This window comes from Lissotriton helveticus, chromosome 7 (genome assembly GCF_964261635.1).
Source record: "Lissotriton helveticus chromosome 7, aLisHel1.1, whole genome shotgun sequence".
Classification (NCBI taxonomy): domain Eukaryota; kingdom Metazoa; phylum Chordata; class Amphibia; order Caudata; family Salamandridae; genus Lissotriton; species Lissotriton helveticus.
Genome location: NC_136068.1, coordinates 332564259 through 332590672, shown reverse-complemented (window position 1 = coordinate 332590672; position 26414 = coordinate 332564259). Strand labels below are relative to the sequence as shown.

Sequence of the window (26414 nt, the reverse complement as noted above, 5' to 3'; positions counted from 1 at the left end):
GGACTGGTGCCCGTTTGTTTGCTTATGGACTAATCTCTGCACTGTATATAATTGCAATTTATTTGAATTATTATACATATGTGATTGTCTTTTGGTGTGTCTAACCAATTTTTTGTTTGATTCTTTGTTGTAAATTTGTAAATGTGTGCATTCGTAGATACTGTATATATGAACCTTTTGAATTGACAGTGGTTTTGTTTGTGCTTGTGTTTCAAAAAATTGCTGATAAATGTAAAAAAGAAAAATAAACTTGCTTGGAAAATTAAATCCAGTGGTCACATGGTACAGATTGACTGTGTGTCTGGGGAATTGTTTCACGAATAATCCTGTCCAGCCAAATTTAGCAGAAGCATGAAATATTAAGCCTAAAACGCGGGTTTCTTAAGATGCCTCGCACAGCATACCTTTTCTCATTAAGAAATTGCTGTTTAGCTATTTTCTATCACAATTCACAAAGAAGGGGAGAGGGTCAAAAGTAAACTCATCCACCCCTAAACCCCCTAAGCAAAGTATACACACATGTAGGGGTGGAGAGTCTAAAGGACACGTATAACTTCACAAAACAGAAAAAAATACACCTGTTTTGAAAAACTGCCCTCACTCACACACCGAAGTGTGTGACATGCTTCATCATCGGGTCTGCTTACAAAACGCCCTGGTGTAGCCACATTCAGGGCGGAGCATAAGGGAGGGGGTGAAAAATAATAAAAGATGTAAACAATCACAAGACACAACATACACAAAAATATATAACAGATATAGTGATAAAAAAAGTGATTATCACCGTGTGACTGGGAATAGTGATATGACAAAAGTGCTCTCAAGGACGCCTGCACTCCAGCCGCTGACCTCGGACTTTGGACCTTTGTGACCACAGCTAGCGGAACCCGCTCCGCGGGTCCCGCGTCGCAGAAGGGGGTGACCGGAGGCTGTGCTTCGCTGGGCGGTGAGTGTGTGACAGGGCTGCGAGCAGCAACCCGGACTCAATCTCCCAGGAGTCCCGGGTTGCACAGGCCGTTCCAGCTGGCCCGCTCTCCCTGACCGCCCCGCCCAGCTCCACCTGCCTCATATTTCGCCCTGACTGCACCTTCCAGTGGGATTCTCTCAAGGACGCCTGCACTCCAGCCGCTGACCTCGGACTTTGGACCTTTGTGACCACAGCTAGCGGAACCCGCTCCGCGGGTCCCGCGTCGCAGAAGGGGGTGACCGGAGGCTGTGCTTCGCTGGGCGGTGAGTGTGTGACAGGGCTGCGAGCAGCAACCCGGACTCAATCTCCCAGGAGTCCCGGGTTGCACAGGCCGTTCCAGTTGGCCCGCTCTCCCTGACCGCCCCGCCCAGCTCCACCTGCCTCATATTTCGCCCTGACTGCACCTTCCAGTGGGATTCTCTCAAGGACGCCTGCACTCCAGCCGCTGACCTCGGACTTTGGACCTTTGTGACCACAGCTAGCGGAACCCGCTCCGCGGGTCCCGCGTCGCAGAAGGGGGTGACCCGGAGGCTGTGCTTCGCTGGGCGGTGAGTGTGTGACAGGGCTGCGAGCAGCAACCCGGACTCAATCTCCCAGGAGTCCCGGGTTCACAGGCCGTTCCAGCTGGCCCGCTCTCCCTGACCGCCCCGCCCAGCTCCACCTGCCTCATATTTCGCCCTGACTGCACCTTCCAGTGGGATTCTCTCAAGGACGCCTGCACTCCAGCCGCTGACCTCGGACTTTGGACCTTTGTGACCACAGCTAGCGTCGCAGAAGGGGGTGACCGGAGGCTGTGCTTCGCTGGGCGGTGAGTGTGTGACAGGGCTGCGAGCAGCAACCCGGACTCAATCTCCCAGGAGTCCCGGGTTGCACAGGCCGTTCCAGCTGGCCCGCTCTCCCTGACCGCCCCGCCCAGCTCCACCTGCCTCATATTTCGCCCTGACTGCACCTTCCAGTGGGATTCTCTCAAGGACGCCTGCACTCCAGCCGCTGACCTCGGACTTTGGACCTTTGTGACCACAGCTAGCGGAACCCGCTCCGCGGGTCCCGCGTCGCAGAAGGGGGTGACCGGAGGCTGTGCTTCGCTGGGCGGTGAGTGTGTGACAGGGCTGCGAGCAGCAACCCGGACTCAATCTCCCAGGAGTCCCGGGTTGCACAGGCCGTTCCAGCTGGCCCGCTCTCCCTGACCGCCCCGCCCAGCTCCACCTGCCTCTTAATACATCTATAAGAACGAGATCTATACGCTGCGCGGGAGCGCGCGGGAGCGCCCGGGTCAAGCCCGGGACAAGGGCGGGACCGTCTGTGGCCGTCCGGGGCCGAAGGAGGCCGGGCTGGGCCCACTCTTTTTCGCCTTCACCCCCCTAACCCAGCCGAATTGTGCTACAGGACCCCGCTATGTCTACAACGGCCCAAGGAGGAACTCCATCAAGGGCAGGGGGTAGCATTAATGGGCCCCTGGATAATTTCTTTAAACCAGCGAAGGGGGAAGGGGGAAAAGAAAGCTCCCTAGAGAAGCGTAGGGGCGAGCGCCGTCGCTCCATTGAGTCTATGAAAAACCGACCTATTAGCGAAATAATCCCCTACCCTATCTCCCAAGAGGAAAGTCCCTGCCAGGGCACACCGCTTATATCATACCAAGAGGACGTTCCTTTACTTTTACGGGATTCTGTTCCTAATTCTGCCACACTTTTTGATCAGTCCATGGAAGTTACCCCTCCATCAACCGACAGTAATACCACGGTTGATTTGATTATTTTAACATCCCCGGTAGCCAAAATTAAGAAAACCAAGCCTAAGCAGTCCGTGGTGGCAGAGATACACGGCCCTCCACCCAACAAGCGTAGAAGAAAGACAAGGGGTGGGCAGGGGAAAATCAAAACTCCTCACTCTGATTTTGGGAAAAATCATAAACCAGTGCACTCCCCTGATAGGCCCAAAGTGATGGTACAAGTAGTCGCTCCCCCTAAGAGTAACAATACATCTACTGCCGTTGCTACCAGTGACGTAGGGAACATCCAATCTAATACATCATCCCCTGCTGTATCTCTTGGGAGCATAGAATTTTTACTAAAATCACTTTTGACACCTATCAGCGAGAGCCTAAAAAAATTAGATACCAGGCTTACTACCCTAGAAGCTACCCTAGTGAGTCTAAATGCTGCGACTAGCAAACAGAATAAAGCGGTAGGGCAAAATCCCTCTGCAAGGTTCCCTCCCCGTTCAATACCATCTAACCCCAATGTGGGCCCTATGCAGGGCTCCCCCGTAGTCGCTCCCTTGCCACCACTTATGTCTATTCAACTACCACCCCCATTGAGCAGTCCTAATACTGCCCCTCCTGAGCTAGCAGTAGCAGCCACACATGGACCATCCCTTGGCATAACCCATAGAGCCCAACCCAATGCCAGTTCTCCCCCACCTCAGGAAGGGAGGCTTGCACCTAGAATTCGGAGACCGGATTTGCCCCCGGAAGCCAATAGCTTTATGGTAGTACTGGCGGGTGCCCCTCCTCTGGAAAGTGGTGAAAAAGAAAATTTTATAACACTCAAGAGGAAAGTCATCAAGTGGCTTAACTGGAATAGGCCCCTACCTCCTCATTTTAATAATGAGATCGCCATGGTCAGAAGGGTACCTTGGCTGGGGAGGACGAGGAAATCAATCATGGGGGATTGTATTATGGTCTCCTTCCGTGACCCAGGCACAGTTCTACACATTTGTGCAGGGACGAATAGATCACTGGACTCCACTATTCAGTCCCTGCCAGTCTCCTTTTTCTTCCCCCCCACCCGTATGTACCATGAGCCAGAACAAGGCAACTGGACAAGGGTAGAGCGGAGACCTAGATATCGGGAACATGCCATACGTCCAGTTAACCAACTGCCGGATACTCCCTTCTTCCACTACAATCGGTTTAACTGTTTGGGGGGGTTGGAAGGGGTTGATTGACTGTTTACAAATAAAGCCCCGCAAACTACAACCACGGAAAATGGCTTTACTGATTCTCCCCAGCAAGTTGGAGCCATTACAGAAATTGTACCCGCTGTAACTAACTCTGAACAAACTGAGCCGGCTCAATCCAATATTCCCCTTTCCGTGACGCCAGATACAGAGCATCTGAGACTTATCTGCTGGAATGTGGCTGGAATTGTCAACAAGTTGTCTACCCCGGACTGGGTTGCATACATTGAGACAGGGGATGTGTGTATGTTTCAGGAGACCTGGGCTAGGGAGGAACATACCCATCAGGGATACCAGTCCTTTTCTATCCCGGCTAGGTGGGAGGGCAAAGGCCGTCCTTCTGGTGGATTAACAACATGGGTAGCTTCCCACCTGGGCTGTGAGGCTTCACGCTTAGTGGTACCTTCTGACGATATCCTTGTGGTCTTATTATCTTGGCCGAATCAAGTGAAACTTGCCTTTATTAATGTCTATTCTAGGCCAGTGGGTGTAGCCAGGGAGTCACCTACGATTGCTGAGCTTGCAACCTATCTAGCTGAAATACCCGGGGATGTACCCTATATAGTAGGGGGGGACCTAAATTCCCAATTTGAGCCGCTGCCTGGCCTCTTAGAGGGCTTCCAGATGGAGGAAGAGGCCAGGTGGTCAGTACCATCGGTAGAAGCTCCTCCCCCGAAGGCTTGGACACCCTTGGCGTTGCAGATCACAGCCCTAACCCTAAAGTTTGGAATTAGAGCCTGTAATGGGCGAGTTAAATCAGATGTACCTAGTAGAACAACCTTTAACAGAGCGGGAGGAAAATCCCGCTTGGACTATATTCTGGTACAGATAACCAACTGGTCTACCATTAGGGATTTTAGGGTTACCGAACGGCTGGAAAGTGATCACAACGCATTAGAACTGGATTTCACACATCCTGGCCTCCAACAACATATATTAGCGAGTGAGGGAAACCTACCTGAACTGCTTCTGGCCAACAACAAAAGAAGGATCAGGTGGGAAAAAATAGTGGCAAGCCAGGAGAAACTCCAGAAGCTTTATGCGGGGCTAATCCCTATCCTAGAGAGTGTAGGAGGGCTGGACATTGAGATGGGCAATACGGAAACACTTGGTAAATTATACCAGGCCCATGAAGATCTTATAAAGGGTATGAGTCCTTTCCTGTATAGCAATGCACATAATGCAAGTAGGGGGCAAGCGCCAAAAACCATGTGGTATAATGCGGCCTGTAAAAAAGCAAAACAAGGACTTCTAAGAAACATTAAGGAGGGCTCAGGTGGGGAGACGCTAAGAGATAGCAGACGGGCATATAAAAAAGTACTTGCCCATGCTAAAATTGAATGGGAGGAGAGCCAGTGGGAGGAGCTCAACAAATCCCTTGTAACGGGAGACCACAGAATGTTCTGGAGAATAGTGAATGGGGGGTCGGGGAACCTCCTTTCAGCTATTGAGCCCAACATTGCAGCTGGGGTCTGGCAGGCTCATTTCCAAACCCTTTATAGCTCGATGGGGGGGGATAGCATGGGTGATACTTGCAGTCCCCAGGGGGCATATGAGGGGGAACTAGTAACAGTGGGAGAGGTTAGGGCAGCAATAGCTGGTTTGGCCTCGGGTAAGGCGCCAGGTCTTGACGGCCTGCCTGGAGATCTTTTTAAGCAGGAACCAGATGTGTGGGCCCCATATCTAGCCGTTTTGTTTAATGGAGTCTTATGCGGCATGGAAGTCCCAAGTACTTGGCTGGGGGCGGAGGTGGTTCCCATATTTAAGAAGGGCTCGCCCCTGCTTCCAGCCAATTACAGACCAATTAGTCTGATTGATGTGCCCCAGAAGCTCCTTGGGAGGGTACTGCTCAATCGGCTCCAGGACTGGGCAGAAGAAACGGAAGTCCTTAGTCCTTACCAGGCTGGATTTAGGAAGGGAGTATCAACGGTGGACCAGGTCTTCCGATTGAACATCATCCACTGGAGGACAGTGGTTTTTGATGGTGGTAGCTTATACACAATATTTGTGGATTTAAGAGCCGCCTTCGATCTGGTGCCCAGAGGCAAACTTTGGAGGGTCCTGGCCGAGATGGGCGTACCTGCGGACATTCTAATAATCTTGCAGAGGTTACACCACAACAACTATGCCAGGGTGCGGTGTGGAAAGTCGGGGGAGCTGACGGACAGATTCCCCGTTGACAGGGGGGTTAGGCAGGGCTGTGTGCTCGCACCGACCCTGTTCTGCCTCTTTGTCAATGGGGTAATCGCCCATTTGAACGGCATTGAACACACTGATGCTCCGAAATTGAACGGCAGCAGGGTGCCTGCAATTATGTTTGCAGATGACACCCTGCTGCTGTCCAAAACCCCAATGGGGATCCAGCGGATCCTTGATTCTTTCGTGGCCTTTTGTATGGATAGGGGCCTAGAAATTAATGCTGGAAAAACAAAATTCATGGTCCTGAACCCAAGTAAAAAATTGCGCCCGAATCCACTGCTGGGAGAGGCACGGTTGGAAAGAGTCTCCACCTTTGATTACTTAGGTGTAACCTTGAATGAGTCTATGTCGTGGGGGGCACACCGGACCAGGGCCAACCTTAAACTGGTACAGACCACTGGGGGCATTACACGGATGTTGAAAAACTCGACTTATCGGCCTTTGGGGCCGCTCATCCAGATCTACAAAGCGCAGGCCAGGGGCGCTACAATGTATGGGGCGGAACTGTGGGGACATACACCAACCTGCAGTCTGTCGGTAACTGAGAATAATTTTATCAGGCAGATAACTGCACTCCCGCCAAGTACCCCGCTCCTTCCCCTGAGGTTGGATCTGGGATTGAGACCAATAGCCGATGAAATAGGACTGAGACCCATAGTCTTCTGGCGAAGACTATGGAGCAGTGAAGCACTTCTAGCCTATAGGGCCGAATTAGGGGAGCTGATATCCCACCCAAAAGCGTTACAGATCCCTTGGCTAAAATATATCCAGAATGTATGTACGTCACTGGGGTTTCCTGATCTTTGGTCCGATCCTGCTGAGGCCTCATTGAGCATCTCCCGCAGAAATTTGGTCGATGCCTATCACGCTCATAAACTATCCTCGGCTCTGGAAAACCAGCGAGAGGGATCACTGACCTCTGTATTTATGCTAGGCAAAGAAACATACAAGATGGAAAGGGTGTTGGACGCTATGTCCCCCGTGCTGGCCAGGAAGCTGTTTCTGCAATGGAGATACGGCATCCTGCCCTTACGGGCTTTTACGAGCTCTTGGACAAACCCGCCCTCCCCTAAGCAGTGTCCAACATGCTCTTATGCTGAGGAAAGAGACTTGCATGTAGTTTTGTTTTGCCCCACGTACTCGAAAGCGAGGAGATACTGGCTTCTCCCACTCATTAGAAACCTTGGTGGCAGAGAGTATCTCCCAATGTATAGAATTTTAAAAACTGATCTTTCGAGTCCAATTGTGTTTGCATTGGCTAAATTTCTTACCAATGTCTGGCATATTCGCACCAGTTTACTGAAGTCACGGACATTGAGTTAGCTTCAGTCTCCTATATGTAAGCCTTTATAGTTTTAACCTACAGATATGTACGATTTTATAATGTACAAGTATGTCTTATTGTTATTGATGATGTTTTATGGTGTATATGTTTTATCTTGTTGTGTATCTTTGATGGCCGCATGGCCGAAATAAAGATTTAATGATGATGATGATGATATGACAAAAGTGCAGTTAATGAGGAAGTGCTCTAAAACTGGTTTGGGGATACCAATCAAACCTTTATTCATAGATTCCTCAACCACGATTACAAAGAAATAGAATGGGTCGTGTTAAAAGAGAAGATTAAGTTCTCAAAACACCCCTCCTGATACTGCTTGTGCCAACATGTTTCGACCGACTTACTGCACCTCAATAGTTCACCCCGGTCTTCTTCAGGACGTCTATCGTTCCCAGTCCTGGTCTTGGCCCAACAGCAATTCGGTCAATGTGCCACACAATAAAAACAATCTCTGGAGATCGACACGCAGTGATCCGGAAGCACTGCCTGCTTCCGGATCACTGCGCGGTGATCCGGAAGCAGGCAGTGCGGAGAAGGTTCACCTCCGGAACAGTTGTGTTCTTGGGTGACCTCCCTGCCGGACGCCAATTCGAGTTTGGAATATTGATAAACTCGTATATGTATCCCGTGTTGCTGGGACTCTCCACTACACGTGTCGATCTCCAGAGATTGTTTTGGTTCATTTGGCTTGTTGTGGAAACTCATGATAAAGCCTCAAGGCCCTCTCCATTCTTAGGTTGTTTCTGGTCACACTTCCCAGTTCAGTTCTCTTCTTGTGAGCTGCCCCACACTTTGGGCTTAGCAGCAGGGCTTCTTCTCGGGCAGTCTCTTACTGCAGAGTCAATTGCTCTTCCCCTTTCTTAGCAGGCCAGGCATCAGGTATAACAACAGTTCTGCAGCAGGGTGAGCAGACATCAGGCCAATCATCTCACCTCTGGGAGACTGGCTGTCAAAGATAACAGCACTGGATAATTGTTCTGCAGAGTTCTCCCTCCTTTGTTGAGTGAAGAATTTGAAATTGGAACTAAGTAAGATAATTTAGGTCCAGTTTTTATACACATTTTCCACATGGGGGATGTTGATCCCACTGTTAACTGTTAATAACCAGGAACCAGTTTGAAAAGGTTTCTTTTCATAATTATTTTTCCTTCTGCAGAATAGACACATTTTTCATCAGAGGTGATGGCTCTCACAGTAGGTAGTGAAGATGCTGGCTCCAACTGAAGCACCCAAAACAAAAGCACAGTGAAGTGCGAAGACTCTGCACCTAGCCGTCATCAGCCTTCTGGAATAGACTTCGAGAGAGAGAACAAGTGGGCAAGCTCTGCCTAGATGATACCCACTCCTCAACAACAGAATCTGCTGAGTCATCTCCTACCTCAAAATCAACCCAAGTTACAGTGATCATGAAGAGATGATCGGACCCTTGCTAACTGGTCACCATTGAATAACTAAGGCAGAACTGTTTCCATCACCTAATTATTGTTTTAGGGTGTATTCTGTAGCTTGGGATTGCAAACAATACACCCCAGTGTCTGGGGAAGCGATACCTCCACATCTTTTATTCTTAACCATGTTTTTTCATGGGTATCCAAAATGGATTCCACTGATCTCTGTAGCCACTACCTCACAAACAATATGGAGTCCTGATACTGGAGACCTACTCTACAAAACACGCACATGGAGGTGTCAGTGCAGGATCTCAGCATTAGATGCAGGACTAACTTTACATACATGATCTGTAGGCACCATATTATCAGAACAGAAAAAGGGTCTGGTCATTGCTATCGAGCAGAAAACAGTATCTTTTCACCACTGCTTAATGTATATAACTCAGCATATGGACTGTTGTCCCATGTTGAATGGAGAGCACAGTTGGTGTGTTCCTCCTGACCACAGAGCTAGCTCAGAGTTGCAGAACCATGATGTCCTAGCAATAACGAATGATTGTTGTGTGTGCAGGGCTAGAAATAGCAGATCAATTACACCTCAGATATCTCAGGGTAAGCCGTGTGAGCACATCTTACCGTGCACGTGGCATTTCCATCCCAACATCCAACAAGCGCCCAAGACACCTCATCACGTCCCTGACAAGTTTTTTTTAAGTGTTGCAACGTTTTGCAGCCCGTTCCACTCTTTGAACAAAGAGTCAGCTTGTGGGGGTCGAATCAAGTCAATGAGGTTCAGTGCCACATTAATCTCACTGCAAATGGAAAAAAAGCACTCTGGGCAAACATCAACATTGGAGCTTTAATTTTACTGTTGTAGGCCACCAACCGCCATCCGCAGGCCACCGTTGCACAGGCCTTGCTCTCTTTAAACATGCCAATTGTCCCAAACGCAAGACTTTTAAACTGTGTCACAACGGAGCTGGAGACTGACTCCTTCAGTCCACCTATATTTTATGTTTAAAATACCACAATTCAAAACACGTGTTCCACATAGTAGACGGATTTGGAACCTATGTAGAAGGTAAAATTAAAGATGGGCAACTTAGAGTAAAGAGGTTGCTTTACACTTGAGGGCTTTTAGTGACATCACAGATACCTCTAGCTTCAATCATGTCTGTTTCATGTCACTGGTAACCCCTCGGTGAAAAACATCCCCATCAATACTTGTGTATGTTCCTAATTGGCTTGACTGTATAAATGTCATTTATTTGGGCCTTCTCCTGAAGTCTCACGGCCACGAAACGTCCAGAATTCTAGCTACAATGCTACTTAAGTTAAAAAGATTCTATCAGATCTTGCGAAAATTGCCCTGCCATAATTGGCTCCAAGTACTGAAGCCTATCAGTTTTAAATTCCTCTGCGTTAGACAAAGATTCTTTTATACCACCCAGCCAATTTTCTGTCTAAATAACGCGATTCATTCTAGAATAGTCTGAGCTGCATATCCTTGAAAAAGAAGGAACCCGAAGCATGTAACTGTTCTGTATGATCCGGCCTACCTTTGAGTAGTTTGCATTCTGTTCAGACTTGAAGAATTATTACCTTTACAATCGCAAAGAAAAAGGCAAAACAGAATAGCACGTTAGACTTCAAAAGAACAATGGGCTCTGGTATTTCTACAAGCATGTCTGGCTCAGTGACCGAGGAGTGTCTATTATAAGAGATGAGGCCCTTTCATTAACAGATCAGAGTGCTACTTGTACTTCTCCTGGGCGAGCGTTTTGACATAAATATATAAATTGATCTCAAACCATTGGTAATCTTACGAGGAAAGAAACACCAAAAAAATTGTACATTGCCAAATTAGAAGAGAATCCTAAGTAGTGCTCAGTGTTACTTAAAAATGGCAGCATAATACTGCAAGCTTCACCTCTACCACACAACTCCCGAAGAGTCGTGTTTACCACTCCGGTGATACTGAGCACAGGAAGGAAAGATGTCCGCCTTTGGCTAACAAGCAGACAGGACCCCTTCCACCACCGTCTTCAGGCACAAGGCTCAATTGTCTTCGGCTTGGGCCTTTAACGCTGGAGTGGGCCTTTAATGGCCGGTATAGCCCGCTACGGCGGGCTATGAGGCTATATTAAAAATCCAGTTGGACTACAATCCAATCTGTAAACAACCCACTAAGCCATACTGTGCCAGTGGTGATTTCTGGGCAAGATTAGTCCCTCTAGATGAGTCCAGGTACACTCTTTTTCTTAAATAAATAAATAACGCACTGAAACTAGCACTAAAAGACACAGGGTAGAACTTTAAAATGTTTATTTATTAAACCCAGATCTAGTGCATAAAATATGAACGTTAAGCACCCTGTATGAGAAAATAAAGGCAGCAGTGCCGGACATGGCGATCGAAAGCAAAAAAAATATATATGTTTTCAAGCTTCAGCCTATCTCTTGTCTCACATCTAGTGACACTTGCACTACTGCTCATGCTGCATATGTGAATGTAACTTGGTATGTAACATTTCACTCTGCAAATGCCATGGCACTAGCAGAGATTGGTGCGGAAGGTATAAGAGCGAAGGAAATGCCTGAGCATGAGCAATGCAGAGCCAAGGGTCTGAAGGCCAGTCAGAGCAGAAGTCAAGTGTGCAAAGCATAGTCTGGAGAGAAGTGCAGGGTGTAAGAAGGGCACAAGGAAGCATGGTCCAAAGGACATAGTGGCAGCGCAGAGTCCAAAAAAGTGACAACATTCATGGGTTCAGAGGGCGGTAGCTGTGTGAGGTCAAGGGGTTGGGTGTGGCATAGGTTCAGAACGGCAGGGAGCAGTTTAGGGACTGAATAGCAGAACAGGGTTGAATATTAGAAGGGGTAGACAGAGAAGCAGCATAATATTTAGGACGAGAGCAGCACATTGTCCATTTAGTAGCTGCGCAAAGCTGGGTGAGAGGAGGAGCAGTGCAGGGTTCCTATAGGTGGGGTGATCCTCCTTTGTTTTGGACTATGTTTACCAGACATCAGCAGTGCAGCACTCTTGTTCTCATGCAACAGGGCATCAGCAGTGCAAACGTTTCTCCATTGCAGAAAAGGCACTATTCACAAGCTGCTGCCCCGCACAGAAAAGTTTCAAATGTGGGCTACAACAATAGTGCAAACTTTCCTTCCCTCACAGAACATATTCACCATGGTAGCAGCAGAGCAATCTTCTCTGTCTTCTAGAACCCACACACAACAGGGTCACTGTTGATCCCAATGGCACAGTGGGCAAAAAAAGTGGACTGTAGTGTGGGCCAGAGTAATTAATAGTGGGTGAGATTAATTTAAGCATTCCAAGCATCTTTTTGTTTCTCTCGGTCAGTGTATAAGTTGTAAAACAGTAAGAGCAGGGGCTAAACATTTACTAAGAACCCTGTGGCCATTAAAAGGAATACTAGAGGTGTAAAAATGAAGGCTATCTAGTGTTTATTCCACCTCACGCCTCTTTCATCCACCACCGGATTATCTCTGCCACTTTATCTCAATCTTGCAGGCTCTTTTTCATCCCTGCTTTCCCGCTTTGTCACAATTTTTCGGGCTTTCTCTAGATCTTTGTTTCTTACTTTTATTTTTTCTCTCTCTCTTCCTGTGGGTGAAAGTTTGATAAAGAAAAAAACAAGTGCCAGTCCCCAAAAATATGTGCCTGTGGTCCCCACCTACAACTATTGGCTCAAATTATGCACTGCTCTGTGTTATGCCCTAAAAGGAATTGGTATGCTCAAATGTAGGTACCATAGCAAACCATGCTATATGAGAAAAGTAGCACCTCTTTGAGGAGACCCTGAAAGCAATATAGGGTTGTTTGTGTTTCCATTCAGAGGAGATGTGGCCTGTCAGTTCAGGCTGGACTATTATATTGGCACAGGGGGCAAACAAATGGTAGACTGATATACGTCCCACAGTAACAACCAATGCTGAGATGAATTCAAGCATTGCACCCATAGTGAATCAGTGAGGGCTTAATGGAAGGCCAATGTAATGATGTATAAATGACATCATAATGTTAGATCAAAAAGAATGTTAAAGCTACGGAATATTGAGGGAGCATTCAAGGGATGCATTTGGATGAATGTGGATGCTGACTTACAAGCTCCATTAAAGGAATACCTTGGATTACATTTATTGTCTCTGATGACATTTATTGTCTCTGGATGATATTTTACAACCAAGTGATCCACTCATGTCTTGGGGTTCACAATTCACCAGTGCGTATCCCATTCATACTGAACATTGGGGAAATGGGAGTGCACAGCAGTGGGCAGGTGGGATGGGTTGCAGAGGAAGGGATGAGGAAACATTGCAACCAATCCTGCCACTCAAGGCCAGAACCAGAAGTCTGTGCTCAAGACTGTGGGACAAAGGAGTCTCAAGAGGAGATTGGATGGTAATGCAGCTCAGGCACGGGGACCAGTTGGTGGCAAATGGTGCCACAGCAGATGTAGGGAAGAGACTTAGAATAGACTCAGTACTGGACCTCACGGGTGGGTTCAGGTAGGTGATGGGATAGAGTAGGTAATGAAAGACTTCTGCTGCCACACAATGGGAGAGAAACTTGCTCATCCATCAAATGAACTTTAAGCCTCTCTTGCTTCTGCCTTAAACTCACTACTTTTTTCTGTTTATCTGTTTTTCTGTTTATGATCTTGCTTCTATATGCCTATTTGGCATGTATTTTGAAGCCTCCTCCTTAAGCGTGTCCAACCAAAATGTGGGTATGAGTGTGAAATGCCCTATATACAATAGTCATTGCTTTAATGATAACCCTTCTATGGGTGGGAAACCAGTATAGAGCTATCCATCCATGAGAAATCTTGTGTTGCCTCAACAGGCCTAGAAAGAACCTAGCAGTGTTATTTTGAACCAGCTGTAGGTGATGTATATTTTTAACTTTTTAACTCGACCTGCCAGATAAACAGCATTCTCATTATTTGACCAAGGCATTCATAGCTGATACATGTGCTTTAGCTCATTATAAGGTATTGGATTCTTTAACTTCTTTAGTTGCAGGAGGCATGTGTTGTAAACAATAAGGACCTGCATTTTGAAGCAGATGTCTGCATCCTTACAGAGGTCCAAGTTGCAAACCACCTTTGTGGAAGGAAGTGATGGACCTGTGGTATAAGGCTGAACCACCCTCTCCCATATTGAGCTGTTTTTTTGTAGTAAACAGGAGCATGGCGAATGGAGAAGCTGTTCACTCGAATGACCTGGTTTTTGGTTAATCGGTTAAAAGACAACAGTTGGGCAGCCCACATATTATTTGGGAGTCATCTGCCAATATGTCGCTTTTGACTTCCACAGAAAGAGGAAAGGTGGCCTTGAGTGTAGCATTGGGGATACAGTTGCCCCTTGTAGGACACCACAGCTGGTCTGTCTGGACTAAATTTCAAAAATATTCAATTAAAACTTACAAAATAGGAACATTGGGACATAGAGTCAAGAATATATTAAACCATTATTCAGCACAGTCAGTCAGTTATTCATTTTGGCAGAAGCTTGTCTGTGGATTTGGATAAGAAAATAACCTCTGGCAATTTAGAGATATTATGCGAAAGAACTTCCTTTAGGCAATGTGCTATCATCATTCACAGATGTATTTGGACACTGTTAAAGATGAATACGTTTAACTGGTGACTGAATCGGTTGTTTATCGCTGCAATTAGAAGAATCTCTGAGCTCGTTATGCAGGTCTGGTCAAGTTTGTCATTTTCGGACTAAATTATGCTTGATTATTAATGATACTCTGGCTATTCAGCACGACGTGCTTCATCAGTCTATTATCGTTAAGTGACAATATGCGAATTATCTTAACTTACTAGTAAGCAAAATACTTTCTTAATGTATTTTTTATTGGTTAAACCTTTAGAATGTATTACTGTTAACTTGAAAGAGCCTTAAATGTTTAGTCACCATTCTCCGGGGGTCAGTTTTATTAGAAAAATGTTTGAATTAACCAACTTATTTTAAATCAACAAATACATGTTCAAACAATATCTGGGCTCCAAATGTAATCTATTTAGATTAAAATGATTCTTGCAGTTTATCTATTATTCACAAAGGCTCTCATTTTGATGTCTGTCGGAGGCTTTCCGACCAACGACTTCGGTTTCAATTCCGACCATCGTATTATGAATACAGCGGTCGGATGTGAAACCAACCGGTCATTCCGGTTGGCTTCCAATGGGCTTAAGGAGCCCGTCGGCCAGTCAGAACCAGCATGAAATCCGTTAAGGACGATGTTTCTGCTGTCGGGATTACGATGTCAGTTTGCCATAGGTTTTTAATGCCGGGCTTCCCAATATGAACAGCCTGTTGGAAAGTGACTTTGGGGCCCCAAGAAAGGGCCCTTGCAACTGTGGCCACCTGTTAGGGGCCTGGGGGGCACATATTTTGCCCCACTGTCAATCCTGGCAGTGAGTGGCAGGCACCGTGGGGTGCCTGCCACGCGGTGCAGGAATGAACAAAAACTCCCATTTCTCTATGGGAGCTTGTGCTACAGCCGTTTTCCGACCATGTGTGGCAGCATCCTAATACTGTGGTCGGTTTCCATTCTGCAACAGTGTCTACCCGACATTGTAATGAAGTCCAAAATGTTGACGAGTTTCATACTGGAGAATTTTCTTTTTTTGTCGTCTTTGTTTGTATTGTCTACCAGCATCATTTTGGGTGTGAGAGCTATTGTGGGGAGGTTTGCAGGTAACATCCAGAGTTTTTATAATTTTTTTTAGATTAAATTGGTGAGGTATTGTATTTAAATTTTTGATGTGCAATGATGTGAACAAACGGATGCTTAATGCTACTATATTCTGCTATTCAGAGGTGTACACTGCTGGTAGAGGGAGTACCGAAATATTTGCACTCCCTGTTTGAGCATGTGAGTTAGTTTTTTTAAAAGAATCAACCTGTTTATTGACTTGCCTGAGCAAAAAAAAATAATTCGATGTTTTTTTTCTTAAAATGTGGCTTATTAGTGCAAATGTCTTTTTGAGTAAAGCAACATTTTTAATTGCCCAAATGTATAAAACCATGGCTCCTCTTTATAGCCATGTGTGGATATGTGCAAATTCCTATTTACTGACAGGATGTGTGCATTCACCTTTAATCTCTTCTAATGTCTTTTTTTCTATAGGTTTCAAACCAATTTATTTTGAACGTTGGAGGACAATGACTAGGGGTAAGTGCAGTAAAAATGTTACGAACTATTTAACTGCACTCTTTCATTAATTTACACATTTGAATGCTACTCTGGTATACTTAGTGACAAAGAAATAGTAAACATTATGAGTTATGACAGCAAAAGGCATTTTATTCATTGGCACAACTATGGAATCTGCCACTTGTATCTCACAATTTATAACCATGTGAAGCGCCACAATGGAGTATTCAAAAATGCCAATTAAATTATATTTGCTGGTGGTAAAGAGCTGTGGGTATGTATGTACATTCCATAATGATTTTTAGAATGTAGGGTTTTAGACACCAATGAAAGTGTTTCTTTAAAAAACATAAAAATGAGTATTGTCTGTCTTTCATTTTACTTAATAGCTTCTCTAAGTTTAGTAAGTGCAAACACTTTGGCATCAGATTTAACACTGGAAAAAAATGATATTTCAGTGTAGCAGCCGTAACAGAGTTGATATACTGCTGGGGTAAGATTTGCCATTTTTAAAGTTGTCTGCCATACCACCAGGTTGTTTACCTTCAAGTTGTGGACTACTAGGGAAGTTCCACATAGGACAGCGAAACTTCTAGTGCTGATCCTAAAAATCTGTGTATTTATGGCTAAAGGTATCATTTTAACAGTAGTGAGAGGAATTGATTTTTGGGAGATCAACTACCGTAAACTGTAAACAAAGTAGTGCCTTTGGAGTGCCTGGGATGCCCAGACGTGGGTCCCAGGCACTCCACACCACTTGGAGTCAAGCTAGCCGGGCTGAAGAGAGGTGTTACCTCGAAACCGGTCGGTCCTCGGATGCTTGATTCCGGTCTGGGAAAGATATGGCTGTTGTAGTTCGGACTGGACTGTTCCCATGGGGCAACAGGGTCAGAGCTGATTTGCATAAAGCCATTATCTGACCCAGGGTGGTGTGGAGTGCAAAAAAACGATGGATTTGGGCCCAGATCTTTTGACTGGGGGAGTGTGTGACATTGATCCACATTCAGTCCATCACTTGTTGTTTTTTGCAATTGCCGCCCTAAGTGCGCTGGGGATGCCCAGACGTGGGTCCCAGGCACTCCACACCACTTGGAGTCAAGCTAGCCGGGCTGAAGAGAGGTGTCACCTCGAAACCGGTCCGGTCCTCGGATGCTTGATTCCGGTCTGGGAAAGATATGGCTGTTGTAGTTCGGACTGGACTGTTCCCATGGGGCAACAGGGTCAGAGCTGATTTGCATAAAGCCATTATCTGACCCAGGGTGGTGTGGAGTGCAAAAAAACGATGGATTTGGGCCCAGATCTTTTGACTGGGGGAGTGTGTGACATTGATCCACATTCAGTCCATCACTTGTTGTTTTTTGCAATTGCCGCCCTAAGTGCGCTGGGGATGCCCAGACGTGGGTCCCAGGCACTCCACACCACTTGGAGTCAAGCTAGCCGGGCTGAAGAGAGGTGTTACCTCGAAACCGGTCCGGTCCTCGGATGCTTGATTCCGGTCTGGGAAAGATATGGCTGTTGTAGTTCGGACTGGACTGTTCCCATGGGGCAACAGGGTCAGAGCTGATTTGCATAAAGCCATTATCTGACCCAGGGTGGTGCGGAGTGCAAAAAAACGATGGATTTGGGCCCAGATCTTTTGACTGGGGGAGTGTGTGACATTGATCCACATTCAGTCCATCACTTGTTGTTTTTTGCAATTGCCGCCCTAAGTGCGCTGGGGATGCCCAGACGTGGGTCCCAGGCACTCCACACCACTTGGAGTCAAGCTAGCCGGGCTGAAGAGAGGTGTTACCTCGAAACCGGTCCGGTCCTCGGATGCTTGATTCCGGTCTGGGAAAGATATGGCTGTTGTAGTTCGGACTGGACTGTTCCCATGGGGCAACAGGGTCAGAGCTGATTTGCATAAAGCCATTATCTGACCCAGGGTGGTGTGGAGTGCAAAAAAACGATGGATTTGGGCCCAGATCTTTTGACTGGGGGAGTGTGTGACATTGATCCACATTCAGTCCATCACTTGTTGTTTTTTGCAATTGCCGCCCTAAGTGCGCTGGGGATGCCCAGACGTGGGTCCCAGGCACTCCACACCACTTGGAGTCAAGCTAGCCGGGCTGAAGAGAGGTGTTACCTCGAAACCGGTCCGGTCCTCGGATGCTTGATTCCGGTCTGGGAAAGATATGGCTGTTGTAGTTCGGACTGGACTGTTCCCATGGGGCAACAGGGTCAGAGCTGATTTGCATAAAGCCATTATCTGACCCAGGGTGGTGTGGAGTGCAAAAAAACGATGGATTTGGGCCCAGATCTTTTGACTGGGGGAGTGTGTGACATTGATCCACATTCAGTCCATCACTTGTTGTTTTTTGCAATTGCCGCCCTAAGTGCGCTGGGGATGCCCAGACGTGGGTCCCAGGCACTCCACACCACTTGGAGTCAAGCTAGCCGGGCTGAAGAGAGGTGTTACCTCGAAACCGGTCCGGTCCTCGGATGCTTGATTCCGGTCTGGGAAAGATATGGCTGTTGTAGTTCAGACTGGACTGTTCCCATGGGGCAACAGGGTCAGAGCTGATTTGCATAAAGCCATTATCTGACCCAGGGTGGTGTGGAGTGCAAAAAAACGATGGATTTGGGCCCAGATCTTTTGACTGGGGGAGTGTGTGACATTGATCCACATTCAGTCCATCACTTGTTGTTTTTTGCAATTGCCGCCCTAAGTGCGCTGGGGATGCCCAGACGTGGGTCCCAGGCACTCCACACCACTTGGAGTCAAGCTAGCCGGGCTGAAGAGAGGTGTTACCTCGAAACCGGTCCGGTCCTCGGATGCTTGATTCCGGTCTGGGAAAGATATGGCTGTTGTAGTTCGGACTGGACTGTTCCCATGGGGCAACAGGGTCAGAGCTGATTTGCATAAAGCCATTATCTGACCCAGGGTGGTGTGGAGTGCAAAAAAACGATGGATTTGGGCCCAGATCTTTTGACTGGGGGAGTGTGTGACATTGATCAACATTCAGTCCATCACTTGTTGTTTTTTGCAATTGCCGCCCTAAGTGCGCTGGGGATGCCCAGACGTGGGTCCCAGGCACTCCACACCACTTGGAGTCAAGCTAGCCGGGCTGAAGAGAGGTGTTACCTCGAAACCGGTCCGGTCCTCGGATGCTTGATTCCGGTCTGGGAAAGATATGGCTGTTGTAGTTCGGACTGGACTGTTCCCATGGGGCAACAGGGTCAGAGCTGATTTGCATAAAGCCATTATCTGACCCAGGGTGGTGTGGAGTGCAAAAAAACGATGGATTTGGGCCCAGATCTTTTGACTGGGGGAGTGTGTGACATTGGTCCACATTCAGTCCATCACTTGTTGTTTTTTGCAATTGCCGCCCTAAGTGCGCTGGGGATGCCCAGACGTGGGTCCCAGGCACTCCACACCACTTGGAGTCAAGCTAGCCGGGCTGAAGAGAGGTGTTACCTCGAAACCGGTCCGGTCCTCGGATGCTTGATTCCGGTCTGGGAAAGATATGGCTGTTGTAGTTCGGACTGGACTGTTCCCATGGGGCAACAGGGTCAGAGCTGATTTGCATAAAGCCATTATCTGACCCAGGGTGGTGTGGAGTGCAAAAAAACGATGGATTTGGGCCCAGATCTTTTGACTGGGGGAGTGTGTGACATTGATCCACATTCAGTCCATCACTTGTTGTTTTTTGCAATTGCCGCCCTAAGTGCGCTGGGGATGCCCAGACGTGGGTCCCAGGCACTCCACACCACTTGGAGTCAAGCTAGCCGGGCTGAAGAGAGGTGTTACCTCGAAACCGGTCCGGTCCTCGGATGCTTGATTCCGGTCTGGGAAAGATATGGCTGTTGTAGTTCGGACTGGACTGTTCCCATGGGGCAACAGGGTCAGAGCTGATTTGCATAAAGCCATTATCTGACCCAGGGTGGTGTGGAGTGCAAAAAAACGATGGATTTGGGCCCAGATCTTTTGACTGGGGGAGTGTGTGACATTGATCCACATTCAGTCCATCACTTGTTGTTTTTTGCAATTGCCGCCCTAAGTGCGCTGGGGATGCCCAGACGTGGGTCCCAGGCACTCCACACCACTTGGAGTCAAGCTAGCCGGGCTGAAGAGAGGTGTTACCTCGAAACCGGTCCGGTCCTCGGATGCTTGATTCCGGTCTGGGAAAGATATGGCTGTTGTAGTTCGGACTGGACTGTTCCCATGGGGCAACAGGGTCAGAGCTGATTTGCATAAAGCCATTATCTGACCCAGGGTGGTGTGGAGTGCAAAAAAACGATGGATTTGGGCCCAGATCTTTTGACTGGGGGAGTGTGTGACATTGATCCACATTCAGTCCATCACTTGTTGTTTTTTGCAATTGCCGCCCTAAGTGCGCTGGGGATGCCCAGACGTGGGTCCCAGGCACTCCACACCACTTGGAGTCAAGCTAGCCGGGCTGAAGAGAGGTGTTACCTCGAAACCGGTCCGGTCCTCGGATGCTTGATTCCGGTCTGGGAAAGATATGGCTGTTGTAGTTCGGACTGGACTGTTCCCATGGGGCAACAGGGTCAGAGCTGATTTGCATAAAGCCATTATCTGACCCAGGGTGGTGTGGAGTGCAAAAAAACGATGGATTTGGGCCCAGATCTTTTGACTGGGGGAGTGTGTGACATTGATCCACATTCAGTCCATCACTTGTTGTTTTTTGCAATTGCCGCCCTAAGTGCGCTGGGGATGCCCAGACGTGGGTCCCAGGCACTCCACACCACTTGGAGTCAAGCTAGCCGGGCTGAAGAGAGGTGTTACCTCGAAACCGGTCCGGTCCTCGGATGCTTGATTCCGGTCTGGGAAAGATATGGCTGTTGTAGTTCGGACTGGACTGTTCCCATGGGGCAACAGGGTCAGAGCTGATTTGCATAAAGCCATTATCTGACCCAGGGTGGTGTGGAGTGCAAAAAAACGATGGATTTGGGCCCAGATCTTTTGACTGGGGGAGTGTGTGACATTGATCCACATTCAGTCCATCACTTGTTGTTTTTTTAATTCCAAAGCATCAATTAGTAATGTTCGCAGGAATTAGGTGGGATGGCGTATCCGAAAATGACTGACTACGTAATAGTGTGGAAAAGGCCGCTTTAATGAAACAAGTGCACAAACTCTAATACCCAAACCTTGGCTCTACGCCTTACATACTAAAATCAATCTGGCCTCACTATACTTCTTAATAACTATCCAAATCCTCCTCCCCCTCCCCTAAGCAATCCTTCCCAACGAAACCAAACAAAATCTAATCTCAACTCTTCTCACTCAAAACTCCCCGCATCCAAACCTCATGCATACAGAACTGTTGCCATCTCACTTCATTCATAAACTCCCCAACCTACCCCCTGAAACTCCGACCGGGTATCAGCATGCCCAACGTTTTCTTGAGTAACTTTTAAAGATGTGTACCATACCGCCAAAGCACCTACCCATCAAAGCGACAGCATGACAATAAAACAACAACAAAAAGCTCTTCTCCTGCGCACTTGCCTCATCAAAACTAAAATCAAGGAAGGCGGGAGGGGAAATTCTTACAACTGTCCCAGCTAGCTGGAGTGTCCCCAAATCTAAAATGGCACCCAAAGCTAAATGTCATCTCCCTAAGAGCCCATGTAACCCTGCTCCCAGACCATACCACAGTACCAAAGCTGTCTGTCCTGACTCCGATCTGCCCACCAGTTGACTGGACACTGCCTGCACTGAGATATCCGTGATGTGCTGTAAAACACCAATACTCTCCCTTTGGTTAAAATTACCCCATCCCTGATGCCGCTACATTGGTGCTTCCCACCGGGCAGTCTCACCCCCATCATCCTCCACAATCTCCCCTTCTTCCATCGAATCATCTCCATAATCCAGGTGCCATTCAGTTTCCTCGCACACTCCATGACAATCTGCACTTGTACCCGGTATCTCCCCATCTTCAACACCTCATCACCTAAGCGTGCATCAAACAAATCTTACGAGGGGTCAAAATTCTGCACGGTGGGTGCCCGGCCTAATTCTTGCCACTCCAATGATTGGACCAATGCCATCCCAGACTCGACTGCACCGACACGCACTCTGTCATAGGACCGGGGTTGCAGGTCGCACCAGACCACCTGGTTGACTGGATACCTCTGCTGCCATTGTTGCTGTCTCCATCCCCTGGCTGACCCTACACTGGCCCTGCACTGCCTGTACCATGACACTCTGCAGCCTATCCTATCCCCACACCTACCTGCCAGGACCTCCGGCCTCAACCAAACCACAGAACCCATCGCAGGCGCAAGGGACAACACACTTCTACCATCACCCTGAGATGCCACACCTCCCAATTGTCCAACAAAACCCTGCATGCTCCCTGACCTTATAATCAACTACTGCCCTTTCCTGCTACTAGAAACCACATTCCCAAATTGCCTGTGACTCCTGGTGTCACCAATTGATCCTGCCTCTGGACATTCCTATCTTCAAACATGCCTTGAGGCTCTGCCCCCTCCCTTCTCAATCAATCAATCAATCAATCAGGGGTTGGTAAAGCATGCTACTTACCTGTGAGGGTCTCAAGGCGCTGGGGGAGGGAAAGGTAGGGCTGCTCCGGTTAGTCGAAAAGCCGGGTCTTGAGAGCCCGGCTGAAGGTTTGCAGGAATAGCAAGCATCTTGTTTCTACTGGGAGAGTGTTCCATGCGGTGGCTGCGGTGTAGGAGAAGGCTCTTCCTCCAGCTCTGCTTCGGTGGATGCGTGGGACCTCTGCTAGGGCAAGGTCGGCTGAACGGAGGTTCCTCTTGGGTGCGTGGAAGCTCATTCGGTCGTTGAGGTATTTGGGTCCGATGTTGTTGAGGGATTTGTAGGCGGGGTGAGTAGCTTGTAGGTGACCCTCTTCTCGACGGGGAGCCAGTGGAGTTCTCGCAGGTGTGGAGTCATGTGTTTGCGGTGTGGTATCCCTAGGATGAGCCTGGCGGCTGCATTTTGGCTGGTTTGGAGTTTGAGTAGTAGGGTTTTGTTGATTCCGGCGTAGAGGACGTTGCCGTAGTCGAACCTGCTGGCGATGAGTGCGTGGGTGACGGTATTTCTGCAGTCTGGGGGAATCCACTTGAAGGTCTTACGTAGGATCCGGAGGTAGTTCAAACTGGTGGAGGAGATAGCGTTGATTTGGCGGTTCATAAAGAGGGAGGAGTCGAGGATTATGCTGAGGGTCCAAGAGGGGTCCGTCGTGGTGGGTGGGGGTCTGAGGGCAGGAGGCCACAAGGAGTCGCTCAAGGTGGAGGGGCTAGGTCCGAAGATGAGAACCTCGGTCTTTTCGGAGTTCAGTTTGAGGCAGCTATCATTCTTTCAGGTGGCCACGTTTCCCATTCCTTCCTGAAAGCTGAGTTTAGTGTCTTCCGGGTTGCTGGTGAGGGAGATGATGAGCTGGGTGTCATCAGCATAGGACACGATGCTGAGCCCGTGCTGCCTGACGATAGCGGTGATGGGGGCCATGTAGATGTTGAATAGAGTCAGGCTCAGAGAATATCCTTGGAGAGCTCTGCTGATGATGTCGGTGGGTTCGGAGAGGAAGGGGGGGAGCCTATCCCTCTGTGTTCTATCAGAGAGGAAGGATCGAATCCAGTTGTGTTCGTCTCCCTGAATTCCTGCGTCGTGGAGCCTGGTGGTTAGTGTGCGATGTGAGATGGTGTCGAAAGCTGCGGAGAGGTCCAGGAGGATGAGGGCTGCGGTGTGCCCCTGGTCGAGCAACATACGGATGTCGTCGGTGGCGGCGATCAGGGCTGTCTCGGTGCTGTGGTTGCTGCGGAAACCGGATTGGGAGGGGTCAAGGATGCAGTTTTCTTCAATGAAGGTTGTCAGCTGGGCGTTCACGAGCCTTTCTGTGACTTTGGCAGTGAAGGGGAGGAGGGAGATGGGTTGGTAGTTCTTGAGGTCAGTCGGGTCGGCCGAGGGTTTTTTTGGGGTCGGGCTTCACTTCCGCGTGTTTCCAGTCCAGGGCGCAGGATCCAGAGGTCAGGGAGGAGTTGATGGTGTGGGCTAACTCGGGAGCGATGGCCGTGGAGGCTCTGAGGAAGATGTGTGGGGGGCAGGGGTCTGTGGGGGCTCATGAATGAGTATTCTTCATGGTGGTGGCAATAAGTTTGATGGATGCGGGGTTCCCTTCTGCCTCCACACATGGCTGACGAGCACCTGCTGCTCAGCTAAAAGGCTTTCCTCCTCCCCTTCCTGCAAAACAAGCAGGGCCGGCCTCTGTGGACTAGAAAAGTCCATCAGCAGGCCCTGAGAATCACTGGCACTGCCCACTGCAATCACGTGACTAAGGACACCATGCGGCCAATAGGTGTCCCCGCACTCTTGGGATGCTCCTGTTGCTCCGTAAAGCAGACATAGAGGCTCTGAAAATGCCTCGAGACCCGCATGCAACAGTCTGCCCCTCCTGCCTGCGTTGCACAGTGGGGCATCACAGTCTCAGACTGCCAGCCCGCTGGGCTGGCAGATCATTGTCCCACACTCACCCCATTACAGATGACACTTTAGGTCCAGTGATGAGCAAGCAATGACAGCAGCATCCACACAGCCCAGCGGCCTCCTTTTCGGGTTCTCCATCCGTGGACCAGTTCCATGCTGCAGGGCCCTGGGGGCTAACATATTCATCCTGCCTGCATTCTTCAACACCTGCAGGGCCTGTCACGCACTTTGTTCGAGGGCGATTACAAAACCACTGCACGTGAAGGCAAAACCTTGCAAAGCCACTAAAGATACTAACCAGAAAAATCTAACAACAGTCCCTGTCAGTTGGGGTGTCCCCAAATCTAATATGGAACCCTAACCTCCAATGTCATGTCCCTAAGAGCCCATGTAACCCTGCCCCAGGCCAATCCTCACGCCCCCTGCTCCCAGACCCTACCACACGACAGAAGATTTGGTGGGGTGGGGCATTCTGCCCACCCCCAAAACCCCCAGTAGGTGATCCACTGTATTGAATGCAGCAAAGGGGTCCAGGAAGATGTGCAGGCAATCCTCATCTTCAATAAGAATATGTGGTGCCTTATCTACAATTTGGATGGTGATAGGTTTATGACATATACTTACTTAATGTCTGATCGACATTCTCCTAGCAGATCATCTCTTTGGTATTTGAATTGCTTCAATCTAACCGCATGTTAGATCAGCATCAGAATGTCTTCTGTCATAGAGTTCCTCAGCATCGGAACTGATCATTTGCCATGATACTTGAATGGATCTGTCCTTGCCCCTTGCCGTTATGAGTCATTTGAATGGGCATCTATAGGACAACTAGTAAACAACAGTTTTTTTCTTCTTTTTCCGTACTGACCTGCAAACCAAATTCCTTAACTGGTCCAGGAAGGTGGAAAACATCACTCCGAGGTGTTTGTGATGTACAGCAGAACATTGTCATCCTACTAAGATAAAACGTGCAAAACGGCTCTGTACCTGACTCAAATAATTCATTTCTGAAGATAAGTCTTCAGTTGATTTTGCCTGTGATGTGGAGGAAGCAGTTCAGGTCAGAGGGTTTTTCTTGTACTTTTAAGACCTAATCTATCTTGGGGCCATTAGTGAATACGTGTTGATCAAGGAAAATATTAGGAAGTTGGAACCCACAAGATACTAGCATCACAAAAGTTTCTATTAATGAAGAAGACGCAATCCAATCACCTGAGTATTGTGGAGAATACCTGCTGACTCGCTGATGATGTGTGCTTGAGCACCATGACAGTGTAGAGCGTATGAGAAAGGGAGCAGTCTATAATTTACCTGGCAAGAATGTGATCGGGTTTTGAGGTAAGCTGTTTCTTTGTCCCATTTGTTGCAACGCTGGTTTGGACTTTGAGATGGCACTGATTGATAAACCTGTTTCCTTTATGTTCCCTTCTGCCAACTCAAAACAAAATTTGCGTCGGTCGGTGGGAATTTGCTCCCATCATATTGCAGATACATGCAATCATTTTCTTTTTATGAATAGGGTAGAATTCTGAGCTGAATGTGGTAGTTTTTATTTCTCAATCCAGGGGTGCTAGTATCTCAATGATGTTTGACATGTTATGGTGGTTATGGTGTAGCGTTGTGATAACATTGACATTTTAGACCTCCTCTTTTTTGTGCCATGAGTGAGGATTTTTAATCTTTCTGATCCAATAATTCTGGTTTTTCAGATGTCCAGCACATCTCACTGTCTCCAAGCTCACAGGAAAACGAATCAAAATATTACCTGATCCATGAACCTTAAATGAGTTTGTGACTTGCCGGGTACCAGAAGAATATACGTCTAGGTTCAGACACTGTTTAAGCATTCCGTCCATCAATCGTTTTTTTTTTCATTTGTCACCTTAAATTGGAAGGGTA

At 48.0% G+C, this 26414-nt stretch overlaps 1 protein-coding gene across 3 annotated transcripts in view; it reads left to right on the top strand.

Moving 5' to 3' along the window:
* ARHGAP40 (Rho GTPase activating protein 40) overlaps positions 1 to 26414 on the top strand; it is a 447044-nt gene that overhangs the window by 69230 nt on the left and 351400 nt on the right. For 2 of the 3 annotated variants that reach the window (XM_078652147.1, XM_078652146.1), the window contains exon 2: positions 16028 to 16072. The gene's annotated coding sequence lies outside the window, so the exon portion shown is untranslated. The remainder of the gene's footprint in view (positions 1 to 16027; positions 16073 to 26414) is intronic. The other variant, XM_078652148.1, reaches the window with a different exon arrangement.